General features: G+C 50.4%; 1 long non-coding RNA gene across 4 annotated transcripts; it reads left to right on the forward strand.

The window, feature by feature from the left end:
- The first annotated feature begins 4,578 nt into the window (after positions 1–4,578).
- On the forward strand, positions 4,579–19,804 carry LOC104975788 (uncharacterized). Of its 4 annotated transcripts, none has more exons than XR_009496570.1 (4): positions 4,579–4,802; positions 5,260–5,445; positions 5,946–14,918; positions 18,088–19,804. It is a non-coding gene; the product is annotated as an uncharacterized lncRNA (long non-coding RNA). The 4 variants fall into 4 exon arrangements; XR_009496571.1 differs by having other exon boundaries at positions 18,136–19,804; XR_009496569.1 differs by having other exon boundaries at positions 5,946–6,229; positions 14,788–19,804.
- The last annotated feature ends 1,738 nt before the right edge of the window (positions 19,805–21,542 follow it).

Consider the following 21,542-nt stretch of genomic DNA (forward strand, 5'->3'; position numbering starts at 1 on the left):
CAGAGCCAGGAACATGGGAGCGTCCGAGTGTGTGAGCAGACCCTGGGACCAGAGGGGCAGCCTGGGGGCAGAGACAAAGGTCTTCACTGTCGTTTTGTTTTATTATTCACTTAGTTTATATATGTTATATATTTTATTTTTATTTTACATTTTGGCCTCACCATGCCGCTTGTGGGACTTGGTTCCCTGACCGGGGATCAAACCCATGCCCCCTACAGTGAAAACACAAGAGTCCTAAGCACTGGCCTTCCATGGAATTCCCTTTACTGTTTATTTTATAAAGCCTGACTCTCCTGTCTTAGCCCAGGGAATACCACAGTCTACAGTGTGAATACCAGATTCCCCTGGTCATTCAGATCATCTCCAAGGAAGCAGCCTGACCCTCTCCAGAACACACACCAGCCTCACCCCCCAGGAAACAGCTCCAATTGCCCTTTTTTGGGATCGGAATGAAAACGAACCTCTTCCAGTCCTGTGGCCACTGCTGAGTTTTCCAAATTTGCTGGCATATTGAGTGTAGCACCTTCACAGCATCATCTTTTAGGATTTGAAATAGCTCAGCTGGAATTACATCTCCTCCACTAGCTTTGTTTGTAGCAATGCTTCCTAAGGCCCATTTGACTTCACACCCCAGGATGTCTGGCTCTAGATAAGTGACCACACCATCGTGGTTATCCAGGTCATTAAGACTTTTTTTGTATAGTTCTGTGTATTCTTGTACCAGAGATCAAATTGCCAACATCCGCTGGATCATGGAAAAAGCAAGAGAGTTCCAGAAAAACCTCTATTTCTGCTTTATTGACTATGCCAAAGCCTTTGACTGTGTGGATCACAATAAACTGTGGAAAATTCTGAAAGAGATGGGAATACCAGACCACCTGACCTGCCTCTTGAGAAACCTATATGCAGGTCAGGAAGCAACAGTTAAGAACTGGACATGGAACAACAGACTGGTTCCAAATAGGAAAAGGAGTATGTTAAGGCTGTATATTGTCACCCTGTTTATTTAACTTATATGCAGAGTACATCATGAGAAATGCTGGACTGGAAGAAACACAAGCTGGAATCAAGATTGCCGGGAGAAATATCAATAACCTCAGATATGCAGATGACACCACCCTTATGGCAGAAAGTGAAGAGGAACTAAAAAGCCTCTTGATGAAAGTGAAAGTGGAGAGTGAAAAAGTTGGCTTAAAGCTCAACATTCAGAAAACGAAGATCATGGCATCTGGTCCCATCACTTCATGGGAAATAGATGGGGAAACAGTGGAAACAGTGTCAGACTTTATTTCTGGGGGCTCCAAAATCACTGCAGATGGTGACTGCAGCCATGAAATTAAAAGATGCTTACTCCTTGGAAGGAAAGTTATGACCAACCTAGATAGCATATTCAAAAGCAGAGACATTACTTTGCCAACAAAGGTTCGTTCTAGTCAAGGCTATGGTTTTTCCAGTGGTCATGCATGGATGTGAGAGTTGGACTGTGAAGAAAGCTGAGCGCCGAAGAATTGATGCTTTTGAACTGTGGTGTTGGAGAAGACTCTTGAGAGTCCCTTGGACTGCAAGGAGATCCAACCAGTCCATTCTGAAGGAGATCAGCCCTGGGATTTCTTTGGAGGGAATGATGCTAAAGCTGAAACTCCAGTACTTTGGCCACCTCATGCGAAGAGTTGACTCATTGGAAAAGACTCTGATGCTGGGAGGGATTGGGGGCAAGAGGAGAAGGGGATGACAGAGGATGAGATGGCTGGATGGCATCACTGACTTGATGGACGTGAGTCTCAGTGAACTCCCGGAGTTGGTGATGGACAGGGAGGCCTGGTGTGCTGTGATTCATGGGGTCGCAAAGAGTCGGACACGACTGAGCGACTGATCTGATCTGTGTATTCTTGTCACCTCTTTTTAATCTCTTCTGCTTCTGTTAGGTCCGTACAGGTTGTCTTTCATCGTGCCCATCTTTGCCTGAAGTATTCCCTTGGTATCTTTAATTTTCTTGAAGAGATCTCTAGTCTTTCTCATTCTATAGTTTTCCTCTATTTCTTTGCATTGTTCACTTAAGAAGGCTTATCTCTCCTTCCTATTCTCTTGAACTCTGCATTCAGTTGGGTATCTGTCCCTTTCTCCTTTGCCTTTTGCTTCTTAGCTATTTATAAGGCCTCCTTGGACAACCATTTTGCCTTTTTGGGTAACTTTTTCTTAGCCAGTGGGAAAGCAAGCAGCTCAGCCAATGGGAAGCCCTCACCAGCCCTGAACTCGCACTTTCCTCCAATGGATTTTCCTCCAAAGCTCAGTTTCCCAGCTGCCTACTATTCTCTGCAGAGTAACTCTGTTCTCCTGTTTCGCGGACTTGCCTATAGTCTTTGCTGTGGTATGCGTGTCCTGATAGCAATCCTCTTGCCTTTCCTGATGAAACCCACTTTGTTAGTAAAATCACTGTCTGCTTTTCAATAAATTTGGATTCCTTACTCCACTGGCCCTAGTCACCCCAGCCAGGTTCTTTCAAATCCAAGTTTCCCTTCCCTTGTGTATCTGGTAACAGGGAGCACAGGTGGCTGCCAGAAGCCCCGAGTGTCTCCGGAGTTAGCTGCGCCTCTTTCTCACTATCCGCTCATCCATCAGCCCCTCACCCTCTCCTCCTCCCCAAGCCCCTCCCATCTCTCCCGCACCTGATGACCTGGCCGAGCAGTCAATTTCAGGGTGCTTTCCTCTCTCTCCCAGAGGTTCTGCCCACCCGGTAACAGTCCCCCGATTCTACTGGGGGGCACTGCTACCCCTGCTGGCCTCCTGGGGAACCAGACAGACAGCTGGACAGGTATCAGGGGATGGCAGCCCATAGCTAGCCCCGTCATCCTCTGGACCTGCTGTGCCTCCATGCCCTTCCCACCAGCCAAGCCCCTGCCCCCTGTCCTGCCCAAGGGGCCCTGATCTGAGCCAACTGCACAAAACCTTCTATAGAACTCTCGGTGTGCCGGACATTTTCTTAAGAGCTTTCCCTGTATTAGCTCATTAATCTTCACCTGATTCTTACCTTTAAAAGGTAACCAAGGCCCAGAGAGAGGAAGTGACCTACACAAAGTAAGTGGTAGAGACATGATTTAGACCCAAAGAACTGGTCCAGAGGCTGCCCTCTAATCCAGTCTACCATGATCCAGCACTTGCTGGAGCCCCAAACCCATTCCTGTCCAAATCGTGGTTCTTAAGAGTTGCTTTAAGCCCTTTCTGCCCTCCTCAAGCCCTCAGTCCTTTGCCCCAATGCTGTCGGCTGGACCAAGGAGAGCAACTTCAGTTTTGGTCCATTGAGAACTAAGAAGGGTCTGAGATTGGGCCCACTTGCACACTAACAACTGAGCCTGTCACCATTTCCCAGAAGCTGGAAGAAGACACAGGGTTCCAGGGTCAGAGACAGAGGATGTTACAACTCTCCCCAAGGCAGCAAGCACACGCTTCACATTCCCAGGGGGGCCCTGTGCCCTCCCAGCCCCGTCCTGGTGATAGGATGCTAAAAGGTCCCCAGGGAGCTCATTTCTCCTCCAGCCTGGATTATGGAACTCCAGGAGCCTTACTTAGGCCTCTTGTCAGACCCATCTCCTGAGAACGAAACCTGCCTGGGAGGCATGTGTGCCTGGGCATGAAGATCTTATCTGTCAGCCTGTGTTCATGGCTCTGCCACCAGCATTTAGGAGGCGCCTGCATGGGGTAGGGGGCTTCCCAGGTGGCGCAGTGGTAAAGAGTCTGCCTGCCAACGCAGGAGATGCAGGAGACTGCGGGTTCGATTCTTGGGTAAGAAGATCCGCTGGAGTAGGAATTGTCAACCTGCTTAAGTATTCTGGCCTGCAGAATTCCATGGACCTAGGAGCCTGGCAGACTATAGTCCATGGGATCGCAAAAGGTCAAATAGGACTGAGCACACACGCAGGCGGAAGCCTTCATGGAACAGGCGCTCAATAACTGGGAGATAAAATGAAGGCGTCCAGGCAGCAGGGAACCGCCTCCCGTGCCCTCCCCAGCGGTGGGTCCCGTCAGGCCTCTTCCCACCTCTTTCTTCCTCCTCATCTCCTTCCAGGGTCCACTCCCAGCAGGGCATTCAGTGTGCGTGTGTGTGTGTGTGTGTGTGTGTGTGTGTGTGCGCGCGCGCACACGTGCGCACTTGAGCCCATGTGTGGATGCCCAAAGGAAAGGGTCCCACGTGGGAGGGGTGGGCAGGGTGGGTGGGCAGGGTCCCTCAGGACCTCAGGCTGCCTGGTTCCCAGAGCAAACCCCATGGCAGGGCTGAAGCCCGGCCTCGGAGCCTGGAACCCTGCCTGCCCCTCTGCGCGGGGCTCACGCGCTGTGCTGGGCGGAGTCCCTGCCCCTCTCCTGGCCTGTTTCTTAACTGTCCCGTGAGGGCTTGGACAAGAAGTGCTCAGGAGGCTCAGGGCAGTCACTGCGCTGACTCTCCCTCCTGGGGGCTGGGGGTGCGCTGCAGGCTCTCAGCCCTCCCCACCCCTGCTTCGGGATGGGGCGTGGGGGTGACCCGCCAGGGGGGCGGGGCCTCGGTCACCCCTCCCCCTGCAGCCGCACCGCGCATGCGCGTCCCCCGCCTCCCGCCGCGCGCACCGCCAACGGCTCCTCCCGGTCGTGAACGTCCTGCCGGGCCCCCCAGTCCCCTGCTCTGGGGCCTGTGTCCCCTTGAGCTCTGACTCCACCCCCACCGCAGCCAGGCTGGCCGCCAAGCGCTTGGCGGGGTGGTCCTGGAGACCAGGAGACAGGACAGTCACCGTGCAAACCCCCAGCCCTCCGTCTGGACCCCAGGGCCCGGCTGGGTGAGTCGCTGGAACCCGACTCGGCAGGGAGAAGGGGAGACCACCACGTCCGCGCGTCCTCTGCCCACGTTGCTTGTCTTTCTGACAGCGCCCCAAGACTGAGGTCCAGCCTGTCCCCTAGGGCAGGCCTGGCCAGTGGCCGAGGGTCAGAGGGAGCCCATGGAGAAGGGCGCCCAGCACCCCTAGGGGTGAGAGTTGGGGGGCAGTAGCGGTTAATAGTGAGGCCTCTGGTCTCTCAGTGATTTCACCCCACTTTGTAGATGAGCAGCGGTCCCAGCACTCAAGGTCATTCAAGTCTAAGTGACCAAGTCCAGCCGTGACTAGGGCGGTCAGATCATGGCTCTTCATGTCCACTGAGCCCACACTGAGACCTTGTCCTGGGTTGGGCTCCCCCAGACAGGGGACCTCCTGAGTCCAAGCACTTTGGGTGTCTTCCTCTCCCTGCTTTGATCCCCAGCACCCTCTCCCAAGGTCAGAGGCACCGATCCCGATTTCAGTGGAGGAAACAGGCTCAGAGAGTCACCACACGAGCTGGCCTGTCACGGGCTGTGACGTGGCCCTGCCGTGGGTTTGAGTCCAGACCAACCTGGCCCCAAAGGCTGTCCTTGCACAGGAACCTGAGGCTCTGAGCCCAGCCTTGGAGGTGAGTCCATTGTGGATGGGGGTGTCGGGGTGGGGAGGAGCTTGGGAGGGTCCCTGGGGGAGGAAGGCGGTAGGGAGCCTGGGGTGGGGATGAGAGGTGCTCACCGGGGAGAGTGTCTGGACCAGACCACACAGGACTCTGAGTGTGGGGACAGGGGTCAGATGTCACTGCAGGGCAAGGGGGACAAGGTACAGGCTGTCTGGTCAGAACCCCCACTTCTCAGCTCCTAGATTCAGAGGTGTTTTGTTGGACGGTGTTCCAGCCCGTATAGCATGGATCCTAGAGAACCCCCCAGAGTTGCGGGGGTTCTGTCTCCTCCTGTGCTCAGTGGAGGCTGTGCAGTCATCCTGCTCCTCTCAGGGAGGAGCCTGCTGCCCTGAGGGCCCAGAGAGGGCTTCTCATCAAAGCCCTTCGGGTGCCGTCTGGACCAAAGAGGTCCGAGTGAGGGGCCTGGGGGATCAGCAGGGCACTCTGGCCCTTGTCGCTCTTCTGATGCCCAGGCTGACATGGATGCAGGAGGTCCCTCACCTGCTGGTTGGAGAGCAGCGAGAAGCTGACGTTGCAGACCCTGAGACCCAGCCCTCACGTGCCCGAGGCTGCCAAGGGCATGTGGAGCTGAAGACAAGGGCTACTGGAGGCTGAGGGCCGTGGGGATGCTGAGGACGGAACGTATACTCCTGGCCCCCAAGGAGTGGAGGATCGTCAGAGCCCAGACCCCGTGCGCCCCGTGCCAGCGTCCAACTCCAGGGGCTTCTAGGAGCTGGGGCATCTTGGTCCCCTCTGGGTATGGAGGGAGTGAGGCACGCTGGAACTGGGAGGGGCTGTCCCAGAGAAGGGATGGGGCAGTCATCTCCTCCCCCTGGCCATGAGGGGGCCAAGGTCACGTTGGAAAAGCTCACGATCCTCTCTGCTTCGGCCTGCAGTGCACACTGAGCACGTGGGCGCCTTCCCAGCCGCTGAGTCCAGGCCATCATCTCCTTAGCTGATCCCAGATCCTGGAGTGGGAGCTTCTACTGGTCCTGGGCTCCATGTTGGGGAACTGGTGGCTGGATGGAAGGACCAGCTTTGCCATTGTCAGATCTGACGGATGGATGCTCTGTAGTGCCCAAGGGCATAGGCACCAGGGACCCAAGCCTGGAGGGTGTGAGGGAAGCACCCAGAGGCAGAGTCTGGTGGTGGTGGGTAGGGCCCTTTGCAAACTTCAGCAAGTCCTCTTGTTTCCAGATCACAGACAACACCTGAGGCTGTGGTCTGTGAGAGGCCAGGTCAGCCCGTCCATGGCAGCCACCAAAGCCTGGGGGCTGGCAAGGTTCACGGTGAAACTGTAGTCTGGGAGAGACCTGGACTGCCAGTTTGGGGTCAAAAGTGCCTGGTCGCCTGGTCCTCTCCAATCTGTGATTGTTGTCCACCCAGTGACGCATGTCTGGAGAGAGGCCCTGGCTGTTGTCAGGGGCTGGTGAGACGATGCCCTTGATTAGATAGGCAAAGAGAGCAAAATAAACCCAAGGCTAGCAGAACAAAGCAAATAATGAAATTTAGAGCAGGGATAACAGAACAGAGGAGCACTCGAGAAAATCAGTGACACCAGTAGTTCTTTGTTTTAAAGATTTAAAAAATGGACAACATGGGACAGTTGTGTGTCAACAAGTTGCTTAACCTAAATGAAATGGATGAATTCCTAGAAACACACAAGCTAGCAAAGCTGACTCAAGAAGAAATGGAAAGTCTGAGTAGACCTCTTACAAGTAAACAAACTGAAGCAGTAATAAGACCCCAACAGGGAAAAACCCAGCACCTGATGCCTTCATTGGTGTTTTGTCTCAGATACTTAATAGAAAACAGATCCTAAATTATTCAAAAAGTACAAAACAAACACATTTAAACTCATTTTGTGATGACATTAACATAACTCCAAAGATTCTGTAAAGAGAGTAGGACCATAAAGAAAGCTGAGTACTGAGAAACTGATACTTTTGAACTGTAGTGTTGGAGAAGATTCTTGAAAGTACCTTGGACTGCAAGGAAATCCAACCAGTCCATCCTAAAAGAAATCAGTCCTGAATGTTCATTGGAAGGACTGATGCTGAAGCCGAGTCTCCAATACTTTGGCCATCTGATGTGAAGAACTGACTCATTGGAAAAGACCCTGATGCTGGGAAAGAGTGAAGGTGGGAGGAGAAGGGGACAACAGAGGATGGGATGTTGGATGGCAACATGGACTCGGTGGACATGAGTTTGAGCAAGCTTCAGGAGTTGATGATGGACAGGGAAGCCTGGTGTGCTGCAGTTATGGGGTCGCAAAGAGTCAGACATGACTGAGTGACTAAACTGAACTGAAAGATGCCGTAAGAAAAGACATCTGCAGGCCAAAATCCATTAGAAAGATGTAAAAATGTTCAGCAAAAGGCTAGCAGACAGAACCCAGCAGCATATTGAAGGGACTATATAGTCATCTCCAGTGCTGTCTGTCTCAGGAATGAGCGGGGCTGTTTAGCACAGTTAATGGGTGTCGTACACCACCTCAATAAAAACACGTGGTCATCTCAACTGATGTAGAAAAAGCATTTAAAACTTTGAAGAAACACAAGCCTTTTTTTTTTTTTAATAGCTGCTCTCAATAAAGTAGAAATAGAATAGTATTTCCTTCACATGATTTAGGATATTTGAGAAAAACACATACATCACATTCAGGAGAAAGGCTGAAAGTTCTCTCCCTAAGGATGGGAGTAAGTCGGCGATGTCCACTTTTGCTTTTCATTTCAAAATGGTAATGGAAATCTGATGAGCAATTAGTAAGACATCTATATATAGATATATAGATATATGTCTTGCTTAGATGATATAAAATCTGTTTGCAATGTGGGAGTCCTGGGCTCGATCCCTGAGTCAGGAAGATCCCCTGGATAAGGAATGGCAACCCACGCCAGTATATTTCCTGGAGAATGGCGTAGGCAGAAGACCCTGGCGGGTTACAAGAGATTGGTACCCAGAGAGGTCTGAATGAGGGGATCAAGGGGACACTTAGCCTGACGAGCTCACAAGGATGCTCTCGCACATGTTGCCATTGTCCATGTCCATGGTGGATGATCAGTGTTGCCCACGTGCTGGAGGCAGTGAGGAGGTGTGGTTGCAGACCCCTGAGACAGAGAGTTTGTGGGTGTGTGGTTGAAGCTCAGAAGGGGGAGGTGATGCTGGGGGCCGAGCTGATGCCAGATCTCAGTAATCATGGAGACAGCATGGTCAGCAGAATCTCTGGATCCTGCAGGGCAACAGAGGCTGACGACCCACTCATGGGCTTCTAGAAACTCTGTTTAGGAGCCAGGACTTCCTGGCCCCTTTTTTGGGTGTGGAGTGGGGAGCTCCGGTCCAGGAATGAAGGGGCTGGGAAGGGATGTCAGGGAGAGGGGGTGGGCAGTAGCCTTCTTCGGTTGGGCATCATAGGGCTCTGTGCCAAAGCTCGTATCATTTCCTGTACTCCGAAGCTGGAGGAGCTGGCCCAATGCACACTGAGCACGTGGGCAGAGTCCCCGCTGCAGACCTCTGCCCCCATCTGAGCTGGTCACAGCACTAAGGTGGGAGCTGCCCCTGGTCCTGAACTCTGTGTCGGGGACCTGGTGACTGCGTGGCAGAGCTGGCTTTGCAGTGGTTAAATCCACAGGGTGAGTGATGCTTGGTGGGACCCATGGGCACAAATGACAGTGACCTGCACTAGGATCTTATGAGGTGACTACAGACGGCAGTGCCTGGATGGCGCGCCGCATGGGCTGCGGTGCCTGCAGGGGCTGGGGCCCGTGGGCAGTGCTCCTTGGCAAAGTCAGGTAGTCCTTTGGACCCCAGGGATGAGAAGGCACCTGAGGCTACCGGTGGTCTACTGGAGGTCGGTCAGCCTGTTGACTGGCAGGCATCACACTGGCAGCGGAGAGGTTCAGGGTGAAATGGCCAGGAGGTGACCTGGGCTGGCAGGTGGGGGGGCAGGTGCCCACCTGACCAGTCTATAAATAACTAGTTACCTAGTTACAGATGCTGGGGAGGGCAGCCATGTGACTGCCCAGTGCTGAGAACCAATTAGAAGATGCCCTTCGCAATCTTGAGTCCCTTCTGCTTTGGGTGGGGGAGGGTTGAGTTGGCTCTGTGCCTGACCTTCACCCCTTTGCTGAAGGTCGTCTTTGTCAGGACACGGTCACAGTTGGTGGTCGAGGTCATACGATGGAACATGTTGGCATTTTCAAGGGTCTTCACCTCCGTGATGGAGGGTCAGTTGAACTCATGAAGGGGTTGTGGAGTAGGGAGATGGAAACATAGAGACAGGAAGCAGACTCGTGACTGTCAGGTTGAGGGAGTGGAGCTGGAGCATGATTGCTTAATGGGCACAGGGTTCCCACTGAGGAGATAAAAGTGTCTGGGATTAGAGGGCAGTGGTGCGCACAGCACAGAGAATGTGGTTAGTGCTGCTGAATTGTACAATTTAAAACAATTTCAGGGCTAATTGTCATTGAATTTGAACTTGAACACATGAAATATAAAACCAAAGATGATATACAAGAGAAAAGTAAGAAAAACTTGGCTTCCTAGGCAAGTGAGCGAGCTCTGGGGCTGGAGCTGGTGTGGCTGGAGGTCAGTGGTTGGAGCTGAAGGTGTTGCAGAGGTGGACCGGCCCCAGAGCGGGAGCTGCGGCTGATGCTGAGATGCTGCTGGCCCAGCCGAGGGTCTGGCCCGGGAGCAGTGCCTGCGCTGGGGCTGAAGCCGGCCCTGTCTCTGGTCGTAGTGCTGGAACCGGCTCTCTACCTGACTCTAGTGCTGAGGCTGACTCTAGGTCTCCGGTATTACTCCCAATATTGGTGCAAGGACCAGCACCTGCAGAGGCTTCCATTGTGGAGCCGGTCCCCATGTGTGGGTGGAAGGGGCTTTGGTTCTGTAGCTGGTGACAGAACTAACATTAGTCCAAGTTGGTGCAAATTGTGGGGCTTTCAGTGACCTTAGCTTTGTAGGTCAAGGTAACCCTAGCTTTCCTGCATGTACCAGATGTGCCTCTACTTACCCAGGGGGAAAACAGTCCTGTGATGACTCTGGCTCTCTTCCTGGTCCTGGTGCAGACGTTGGCCAGGCTCCAAGCTGCTACTATGGCTGGCTGTGCTGTGGGTGCCAGTTCCCGGGGGTCTGCTGAAGGTGGCACTACAGCCAGTGACAGAAGTGACTTAGTCTAGAGCTGCTTTTAGTTCTGTAGCTGTTTTCTGCAGCTGGATCTAGATCTCAGATGGTAACAGGCCTGGTGCTGGAGCCAGCTCTGCTCTAGATCTTGAGATGGCGCTGAAGCAGCAAGAGGAGGAAAGACCAGCCGCCTGACTGCCCTTCTGTGTGACTTCCCGAAGAGAGACACGTCCCACAGTCTTCCCCCGAAGTGCAGGGCTGGCTCCCTGATGGGAGCTGATACTGGGGCCGGCTCCAAGCCTGGCAGTGGTGTGAGAATTGGTGGGAGAGCTGGTGATGGAGATGGCCTTAGCTCTGGAGATAGAGCCAGAGCGCGCTCTTGTTCTGGAGCTGGTCTGTTTGAGCTGCAGCTGGCTGCAGCTCAATAGTTGCTGTCAGGGCGGGCACTCGTCTACCGATGGGGCACGTCCTAGTCCTTCAGGGGGCTCTGGCCCTGGAGCTGACTCCAGAGCCCGCTCTAGCTTCACAGCTGGTGCAAGATGTGCTGGAAATGCCCTGGCTCTGCCCCCCACCTGTGGCCGTGGCTGCGATGCTGCCCTCGCCCTCCCCCCACCCCGTGGCCGTGAGCGCCGAGGAAACAGTGCCATCTAGGATCTAAGATGATGTGATATTTCAGCTGGCTGCACCCAGAAGGGAACAGTGCACAGATGCTCAGTGCATGCAAGAGTAAACGAATGAACCCAAGCCACTGCCCCCTCATTCACAGATGGGCAAAGTCCACGTGATGATCCGAACTGAAGTAGAGAAGGGACAGACAAGATTCAACACCTTTTCATGTTAAAAAAAGACTCAACAAACTAGGAATAGACGGAAACTACTTCAACATAATAAAGGCCATTTCGGAAAAACCCACATTAACACTGAGTGATGACAGACTAAATATTTTCTCTAAAAGCAAGGACAAGGCAATGATACTGATTTGCCTGGAACACAGTCAACACAGTCCTCGAAGTCCTAGCAAAGGCAGTTAGGCATGAAAAAGGAAAGGTATTCAAATTTGCAGAGGAGAAGTAAATTACCTCTATTTTCATATGATGTGATCTTGTATGTGGGAACTCTTATTTAAGGATTCCACCAGAAAATACTGTAGGACTAATAACGTAATTCAGGAAAATTGTTGGACACAAAGCCAGCCCACAAATGAGTTGCATTTCTGTATGCTAAAAGTCAACAATCTAAAATTTAGATTCCATTTACGATGACATCAAAAGGACAAAATACCTAGGAGGAAATTAACCAAGAAAGTGAAGACTTGAAAACTGAGAACTAACTACAAGAAGTGGCTGAAATTAAAGACACAAATAAATGGAAAGAAACCTCATGTGCATAGATTAGAAGACTGTCACTACAGTGTTCATACTGCCAAAAGCAGTCCACAAAGTGCAATCTCTCTGTCTCTTTGTGTTTTCTTGGCAGAAATAGAAATATTTATCTAAAATCCGTTTGCAATCTCAAGAGAACCTGAGCAGCCAAAACAAAATTTTAAAGAGCAACGTAGGAGGATGCCGCCTCCTGACTCCAGAACACATCACAGATCTTTGTTAATCAAGATGGCATGGCACTGGCACGAAAACAAGCAGACCAGAGAGACAGCATAGAGAGCCCGTGGATGAACCCTCGTGTTTGTTCAGTTGACCTTCAGTAGGGAGCCAGGGCACACGATGGGGAAAGGACAGTCTCTTCAGCAAATGATGTTGGGACAGCTGGATGTTTATGTGCAGAAGAACAAAACCGGGCCCTTATGCTGTACAAAAATTAACTCAAAATGGATTAAAGACCTAAATGAAAGTCCGAAATCTATGAAACTCCCGAAATAAAACAGGGGCAACTCTCATGACACTAGATTGATAATGATTTTCCGTATGTGACAGCAGTCACAGGAAACAGCATCAGCAGCAGAGCGAATAGGCCCACGCCAGAGGGCGTGGCAGTTAGAAAGACAGGGCGGCAGGAAATACGTGAAGGTCGTGTATCTAACAACGGGTTAGTATCCAGAAGGAGTAAAGTACTTGTGCTTGTTGGAAAATGGGCAGAGGACTTGAATAGACGTGTCTCCGATGATACACAGATGGCCAACAAGCATATGAAAATGTGCTTAAAATTACTAATCATGAGAGCAATATAAACCCCAAACACAGAGATAAAATCTCACACATCAGATGAGGCTGACTGCTTAATTAAAAATAGAGAAGATACCAAGTATTTGCAAAGATACGGAGAAACTGGAACTTGCGTGCGCTGTTGATATGATTTTAAAATGGCATAACCACTATGGGAAACAGTATGGAGATGACTTAAAAAAAATACAACTGCTTTGTGATCCAGTATTCCAAACTCTGTGTATATATTCAGAATTGAAAGCAGAGTCTGCAGGAGAAACTTGCATGCCCATATTTCACAGTAGCCAAGGGGTGGAAGCACCCCAGTGTTCAGTGGTGGACGAATGGATGACAAACGTGGTTGAGTCATACAGTGAAATATTATTCAACCTTATAATGGAAGGAAATCCTGGTCTATGCTAATGTCATAGATGAGTCTTGAGGACATTATGATAAGTGAAACAAGCTGTTCGCAAGAGATAAGCACTGTTGAGTCCATTCCTGGGAGGCATCTAAAGCGGTCTTCCTCATGGGAATGGAGACTAGAGTGGTGCTTACCGGGAGCCTGGGGGGCGGGGGAGACGGGGGAGCCTTGTCTGGGGCGTGGAGTTGCCCGTTTGCAGGATGAAAGGCTCTGGGTGGAGAGCTGCTTCACAACAATGTAAGTGCACTGAGCGCTGCTGACCTGTGCGCCAGCGCGGTGAAGATGGCAGATTACACGCTGTAACTTCTTTAAAAAACGTACAATAAAAAGAGTGATTCTATGTGAAGCTGTTTAAATTGAGACCAACACAGACTTACTTATATGGACAATTTCATCAGAAAAACATGGACAGAAGATTTGACTAGGCGTTCCACCAAAAAAGTCACCAGATGGTGGTGATATGCACATTATTACTCCTTAGGTATATTGCTTTAGGAAAATGCAGATGAAAGCCATAGTGAGATGTCACCACACACGCACCAGAGTGGCTGAGATAAAAACGTCCTGCGGTGCTGGTGAGGGTGTGGGCATCAGACCTCTCATTCGTGGCTGCTTGAGTGTAAGTTGTTCGGTGCCCTGTGTGACGTTGTATTGATAGAAATGGCTTCCCCAGTGGCTTAGTCAGGAAAGAATCTGCCTGCAGTACAGGAGACTGTGATGCGGGAGACGTGGATTCGATTCCTGGGTTGGGAAGATCCCCTGGAGAAGGAAATGGCAATCCACTCCAGTATTCTTGCCTGGGAAATCCCATGGACAGAGGAGCCTGGTGGGCTACAGTCCGAGGAGTCTCAAGAGTCATACACGACTTACCAACTAAACCATCACCACCACCACTGATAGGGATAGAGTAGGATAATTAAATAGTTTAGAAAGCCCACTAGGGGGTTAAAGATAGAACAGAAATTTGAAGGGAGTTTGGGAGACCGTTGTAAGCTAATGGCCACTCAAGAAGAGAATCCATGCCGAGAAACTCGAGGTGCAGAAAGGCAGCCTTGGCATCAGTCAGGAGGAGCAGCAGCTGTTAGTGGCGAATGGTCCAGCGTGTTTGTACAATCCGTGACGTCAGTGCCCGCCAGTCGGCCTCTCTTCGGTTGGTCAGGTTCACCGGCTATCACTGTGTTTGGAACTAGGACTGATGGTCATCTTCGTGACAGGCAGCAGCTCTTCTAAGCCAGTGTAACTATTTCCTCTTCAGTTTTTTTAGCTTTTGAACTTAAGTACTTTTGGAGACTCCCATTTTAAGAACTGTGAAAATTTTGCTACCGAAAGTATTTACCCACTATGTTCTTAATTATTAATTTCTTAGTTTGGGGGTTTTGTAGATTTTTTTCCTTTTCTTTCTGTCTTCCTTTCTTCCTGTTATTTGCTGTAAATGCTGCATAGCCACGTTATGTATCAGCACATTTGTTTTTTTATGCTCTCTTGGTTATAACAGTTATTAGAGTGCCAAGGCCATCACCCACTGTTTGCTCTCCTGCAAATCAACTACTTCTAATTTCCAATTAAGCCAGTTGTTTTTAATTTTGGCTGTTGTCTTTCTACCCATTACAGTCTTTGGAATAAAAATTCAATTTCAATGAAAAAAAAAAAAGAAGAGAATCCAGTAACCCGGTGACAGTCTGCACTACTTTGAAGGAAGACAGGTGCATCCAAGCGCCAGGACACTCAGGCCACAGGCCCAGGTAGTTAAAGCACAAGGCATAAGATTTGGGGTTTCTGAATCTTATTCCATGAAGTCAGGGAGTTAATAGTTCTTGAAGGGTAGCATTTCTGCATTAGCCAAGACAGAAATGTAGATGAAAGGGGACATTATACCAAAAGCTGAGATGAGTTATCATGTTTTAGTCTGTGTTACCATCCTTATGCTAACTATACATATGATTTAAGTAGCCATGACAGTCCTAGCTAGACCCTATAGGGTCAGAAGAGGAACTAATGATGTAAGCCTTGAAGTCTGCCAGTGAGGAAGAAGGTGGGGGTCTCCCCTGCCCACTTATGTTTACAAAAATAAAGCCCGCTCAGTCCTCAGGGCAGAGCCTGCTCACCTGCCCACTCGTATCTCTCACAGGCACGGATGCTCGTAAACTCACTCTTTGCCTACCACTTTGCCTCACGTTCAGTTCTTTCTGTGATGAGATTAAAAAAAAACCCTGAGCTTCAGTCCTGACACCTGGTTAATGGTTTCAGTGAAAAGACAATGAGTTCAAGTTCCCTCCTAAGTCAGGGATTGTGGGTTTAAGTTCCATCCCGAGGTGCGGGTGGGTTTGAGTCCCACGCGAGGAATGCAGTTTCAATCCTTTCTCAGGATGGACATACACGTACTCTGTCCCCACACTTATGCTCAAACATACGACCCAGCACAGGTGTGTATTTCACCAGTACATTTTCTCCGGCTGGTGTAGGAGAGCCCACCTTATATAATAATAGATACTTTCAACATCGTAGAAATATAAATTTTTAGTAAAGTTTGGCTGTAAAACAAGGTTACATTTTACATGTGCATTAATGGCTTGAAAAAATGATTTTGGAGCCTATTTTTTTATTAAGGGCAGGGATAGTTTCCAAAGAGACCTGAGGCTCCTATGTAATGGACAAGTGCACCTCCAGTGGGTGGAAGGATATGAACAAGGCTGACCGGGCATTTGAACCAGACAGTGAATGAAAAATCATCTGCCTCAGGCAGAGAAAATGTTCTCAGAATCTTATGTAAATTTTGTCCAGCTTCATGATGGTCTTAGCACATCAAAGACTGTCAAGTGGCTGTCCCATGCATCCTCTGAGACAGTGGTTCTCAAGTCATCAGTAGCATGAGCTACTAGTCAGAAATGCAGGTACTCGGCACACAATCCACCCTCTTGATTCGGAAATACTGGATGAGGCCCAGCAGACTGTTAACAGGGAAGGTGTTTGTCCTGTCTCTACTTGGGCCATTTTTACTCTCGTAATGGTGTCATTTGGTGTAGAGAATTTCTTAATTTTATAAAGATCCAATTTATCAATTTTTCCGTTTGTTAGTGTACTCTGTCAGAGAAGGCAATGGCAACCCACTCCAGTGTTCTTGCCTGGAGAATCCCAGGGACGGGGGAGCCTGGTGGGCTGCCATCTCTGGGGTCGCACAGAGTCGGACACGACTGAAGCAACTTAGCAGTAGCAGCAGCAGTGTACTCTGTTCTAAGAAGTGTTTGCTTACTGCAAGAACAAAAATATTCTATTCTACTAGAAATGTCATCGTTTTAAACTCTCATACTCAGATCTAATGTCCACCTCAATCTTGTCTTTTTTATGTATTTGTGCTTTTATTTTGCCTAATTAAGGTCGTGCTGTGTTTACAGTGTTTACACCTGATTTTTGGACATCTAGTATTTCATCATTTTACATTGTTTTATAAAACCTTTCTAAAAGTGCTTTTTATTTTAATGTTTTTAAATTATGAAAGTATGATCAGATCAGATCAGTCGCTCAGTCATGTCCGACTCTTTGCAACCCCATGAATCACAGCACGCCAGGCCTCCCTGTCCATCACAAACTCCCGGAGTTCACCCAGACTCACATCCATTGAGTCAGTGATGCCATCCAGCCATCTCATCCTCTGTCATCCCCTTCTCCTCCTGCCCCCAATCCCTCCCAGCATCAGAGTCTTTTCCAATGAGTCAACTCTTCGCATGAGGTGGCCAAAGTACTGGAGTTTCAGCTTTCGCATCATTCCTTCCAAAGAAATCCCAGGGCTGATCTCCTTCAGAATGGACTGGTTAGATCTCCTTGCAGTCCAAGGGACTCTCAAGAGTCTTCTCCAACACCACAGCTCAAAAGCATCAATTCTTCGGTGCTCAGCTTTCTTCACAGTCCAACTCTCACATCCATACATGACCACTGGAAAAACCATAGCCTTGACTAGATGGACCTTTGTTGGCAAAGTAATGTCTCTGCTTTTGAATATGCTATCTAGGTTGGTCATAACTTTCCTTCCAAGGAGTAGGCATCTTTTAATTTCATGGCTGCAGTCACCATCTGCAGTGATTTTGGAGCCCAGAAAAATAAAGTCTGACACTGTTTCCACTGTTTCCCCATCTATTTCCCATGACATGATGGGACCAGATGCCATGATCTTCGTTTTCTGAATGTGGAGCTTTAAGCCAACTTTTTCACTCATCTCCTTCAAGGGGCTCTTTAATTCTTCTTCACTTTCTGCCATAAGGGTGGTGTCATCTGCATATCTGAGGTTATCGATATTTCTCCCGGCAATCTTGATTCCAGCTTGTGTTTCTTCCAGTCCAGCGTTTCTCATGATGTACTCTGCATATAAGTTAAATAAACAGGGTGACAATATACAGCCTTGACGTACTCCTTTTCCTATTTGGAACCAGTCTGTTGTTCCATGTCCAGTTCTAACTATCGCTTCCTGAAAGTATGATAACATTTAATATTTACAGGAGACTTGGAAAATATAGAACTAGTATAGTTCCACTATATATTACTATTTTTTAAAAAATAGATAAATTAAGATTTTTAGTTGACGTTTTAATGTCAAACTCCCCAAAATTACTAGACTAAATATACAGAGACGTAGAAGGATATGGTAGGCCTGAAAAGCACATGCACCGATTCAACATAATTAAGCTTTTAACAAACTTCACGCAACAGTAGGGTACAGATTCTATTCAAGTTCCCATAGACTGTAAAGTAGGAGACACTGACATATCCAGGGACATAAAACAAGGTGCAAAATCCCCGTGGTCTTACAGGTATTGAAATCATACAGAGTCTGTTCTCTTATCACTGCCTCCACCTTGATCTTTACTTATGATGTGAAGTAAGAGCCAAGATGAATTTTTTTCCCCAAACGAGGAACAGGTGGACCTGAACCATTTACTGAGAGCGCCCTCTCCCACTGCCCTGCAGTGCCCCTCTCAGCTGCAAGCACCATGCCTGTGTGTCTGTGCTGGACTGCATTTCCATGGAAGGGTGCAGAGTCTGCTCTTTAGGTCTGGATTCCCTCATCAGGCTGGTCAGAGTCACGAACGTCGCCCTGTGTGGGTCTGGGCCGGACCCCGTCCTTCCCGTCACTGTGTGCCTGTCCCCGCCCACTGCCCCAGTTCCTGGAGCTTCATAAGAGGTCTGAATGCCTGGTGGCAGAGCCTTCCGCTGTCTTCTTCAAGATCATCCCGCGTGTCCTCAGCCTTTGTATTTTTATGTCAATGTTCAAATCATCACATCAGTTTCTCCCCGAGATGTCTGCTGAGGTATTATAAAGGCTTTGTTAATGTATAGATATTAACATATTGGGAAAGAACTGACATCTTGACAATATGTGAAGGTAAAGCACATAAATTAAAAACAAATCATCCACTGGGACAGATATTTGTGCCTCACGTCACAAGCAAAGTGGCTTGATCGCCTTATATAAAGATGTTTAGATTTTAAAAAGAAAAAAGCAATCATGCAGGCAATATGCACAAAAGATACTATCATTCATTAAAAAAAGTAAACAGAGACTTAAGCACAAGGAAGTAAGCTCAGCTCTGGTTATAATATCTCTCTCTGTGTGTCACACACACACGCACACACGAAAGACCTGATAAGCTAAAAGAATACTCGGGGGCTGTATGCAAAAAGGAGATTTTAGCCTATGCCGTAGAAACACCTCTATTCTTGCCATGTGTATGCTTTATTTCCTGCACCTTTCTCATCAGAGCAAAAGACTGGAAACATCCCAGCTCCCTCCAGTAGGGGAAAGGATATGTGATGACCGTCCACACAAGGAAATACAATGTTGTTGGGGAAGAAAATCAGCAAGAAGAGGGAAGAGAGGAAGACCTCTGAGTGCTGTCCTGGAAAGATTTCCCCTGGTGCAGACCGCTGGCAGGGCTGAGCCTCACTGGACAGTCCCCTGGACTTCAGGCTGCCTTTTCCAAGCACCTGCAGAAGCTCCTGGACCTGAGTGTCGTCAGTCTGCTTTAAGGCCCCCAGGGGTCAGAGCCCAGGACGTCTAGCCCAGCTCATCTATTAACCAAAAGGGGAACTCTAACCAGTCCCCTAGGAAAACACTGTCTAGCTCCCCTGCTGAACGCAGACCCTACCTTGGGGGTTCTATTGAGAAGACACGCAATGGGGAGTTCTTCCTTGTGGGTCTCAGAGGATCAAGACCAACTTCACAGAGGAGCCTAGGAATGAACATCCTACACCCATCTCACAGAGGGCAAAACTGGGGATGGAAAAGGGAATGGATACAGAGAGAAAACGGGCAGCCTGGGCACTCAGACTGAGGGGTGCCGGGGGGTTGACTCTGAGAGGAAAGGGGTGCAGGTCACTTGGAGGCACCGCCAGGAGGAGGTGGGCTGCAGGGTCGCTGTGATTCTGCATCCTGAGCTGCTCCTGTGCACCAGGAAATACGGTGTAACTGACAGATGCCTGCAGATAGCACGGTGAGGGGCTGTGTATATTGCTCAAGGCTTTCCACGTGGTCACCGTGGTACACGAAGAAGGACAGGCCAAAAGTCACTTCCTGGGTTTAGGAAATCACAGCTAAAAGGTCAGAAGAAATAAATACACATTCCCGTTACCAGCCTGAGCCGGGTGGATGATTTCTGTCTTGTTCCGCCTTTCTGCGTTCCACAAAACCCTCGAAGATTCTCAGGAGCTCTGGGTTCTCATCCAGGGTGCGGCCTGCAGAGAGATGCGTGAAGGTGGATCCGGGAAGTTGAGGCCTGCATCGGGAGGGCCATTGTCTCAGCCAGGGCCCTCTGGGCATGGAGAGGACACTTGCCCGCTGTCCCCAGGGAAAACCCAGGCTGGAGTCTGCCCTGCCAAGGCCTCCAAACAGGTGGGGCCCTCCAGAGCCTTCAGGCACAAGGTGTGAGCGAGTGCCACTTGGGGCAGGATCCGTCTGCATGACGGGGGGCCCGGGGTGGTCCTCTTATCCGAAGGCTCCAAAGGCAAGGTGGCCCACCCGCCCCCTGGTCCTGGAGGGCAGAGAATTGCTCTGCTGGTGGGTGGGGGGGAAGCCCCCAGACACACCTCCTCCCTACGCCCTGTCTTCCTCAGCCTCGGAGGAAGGGCCTCCAGCATTTGATGGCCTGTTGGGGGTGGGAGGTACCACTCCAACAGAAAGGGCCCCACCTCTCTGTGCCTGACCTCCAGGGTCCCGTGACCTTCCCATCTCGTTGTCCTCACCCTGAACCAGCCCCCCATCCCTCCTGAAGGGGCCCCCATTTTCCCCAGCATGGCCAGGAGCTCCCCCACCCCTACCCCGTGCAGACACGCATCGTAGAATCAGCTGGCCTTTCGCTGCGGCCCTCGGCCCCCCAGGGCGTTTGCCCTTCCAGCTGCCTGGGTGCCTCTCCCTGCAGGAGCCAGGACCCAGAAGCTGCCCCCAAGCCCCTCCCAGCGGGCAATGGCACATCACACCCACATCCAGGCCTTTCCAGCTCTGTCCACCCGGGGCGTGCGCAATCCAGGGTCAGACGGGGCCTTGCTTGGGGTGAAGGTTTGTGCTGCACAGGAAAGCAGGGGTGGACTGTGAGGAGAGAAGGCACCTGGGAGATGCCGCCTGGAGCAGGGAGGAGTGAGGCGACCCGGGGACCCCAGGAGGGGTCTGGGTGTCCCTGAGGGCCCTTGTGGTCTGTCGTGATACTGTGAAGGTGAGACCAGCCCCTGCGCGGCCCTGGCCTCTGCCCCGCTCACGGCTGCACACGAAGCCGAGAGTTGGGCTCCCAGGGCGGGCTTCACCCACCAAGGACCCGGGGAGGACAGGTGTCGGGGGCCATCCCAGAGCCCAGCAGGTGCAGAGTTGTGAGGGATGTGATACCAAGGAAGGAAAGTGGGCATGGGGCAAGGTTGGCAGGAAAAGACCCGGCGGGCTGGTGACTTGTCAGGGGCAGGAACCCACGATGAACCGGCGGGAAAGACACCGAGTAGGTGCTGGCAAGGAGGGGCTGGTCGCAAGTCGCGGGTATTGAAATGTGTCAAGGGAGGCCGAGGCAGTGAGCGGTGGGGGTCCCGGGAAGGAAGGGAGGAGGCCAGGGCCTGAGGGTTCAGGATGCTGGAAGGATCATGGGGAGGGGGGATGAAGAGTGACCAGGAGGGCTTCCCTGGGGGCTCGGTGGTTAAGAATCTGCTTGCCAATGCAGGAGACACAGGTTCGATTCCTGGTCCAGGAGGATCCCACGTGAGAAGCCCCCGTACTCCAACTAGAGAAAAGCCCGTGCAGCAACAAAGACCCAGCACAGCCAAAAATAAATTATTTTTTTTTAAAAAAAAAGTGATCAAAAGAGGTCAGCTGACAGGGATGGTGGCAGACAGTGCAGGCT

This window comes from Bos taurus, chromosome 11 (assembly GCF_002263795.3).
Source record: "Bos taurus isolate L1 Dominette 01449 registration number 42190680 breed Hereford chromosome 11, ARS-UCD2.0, whole genome shotgun sequence".
In the NCBI taxonomy this organism is placed as follows: domain Eukaryota; kingdom Metazoa; phylum Chordata; class Mammalia; order Artiodactyla; family Bovidae; genus Bos; species Bos taurus.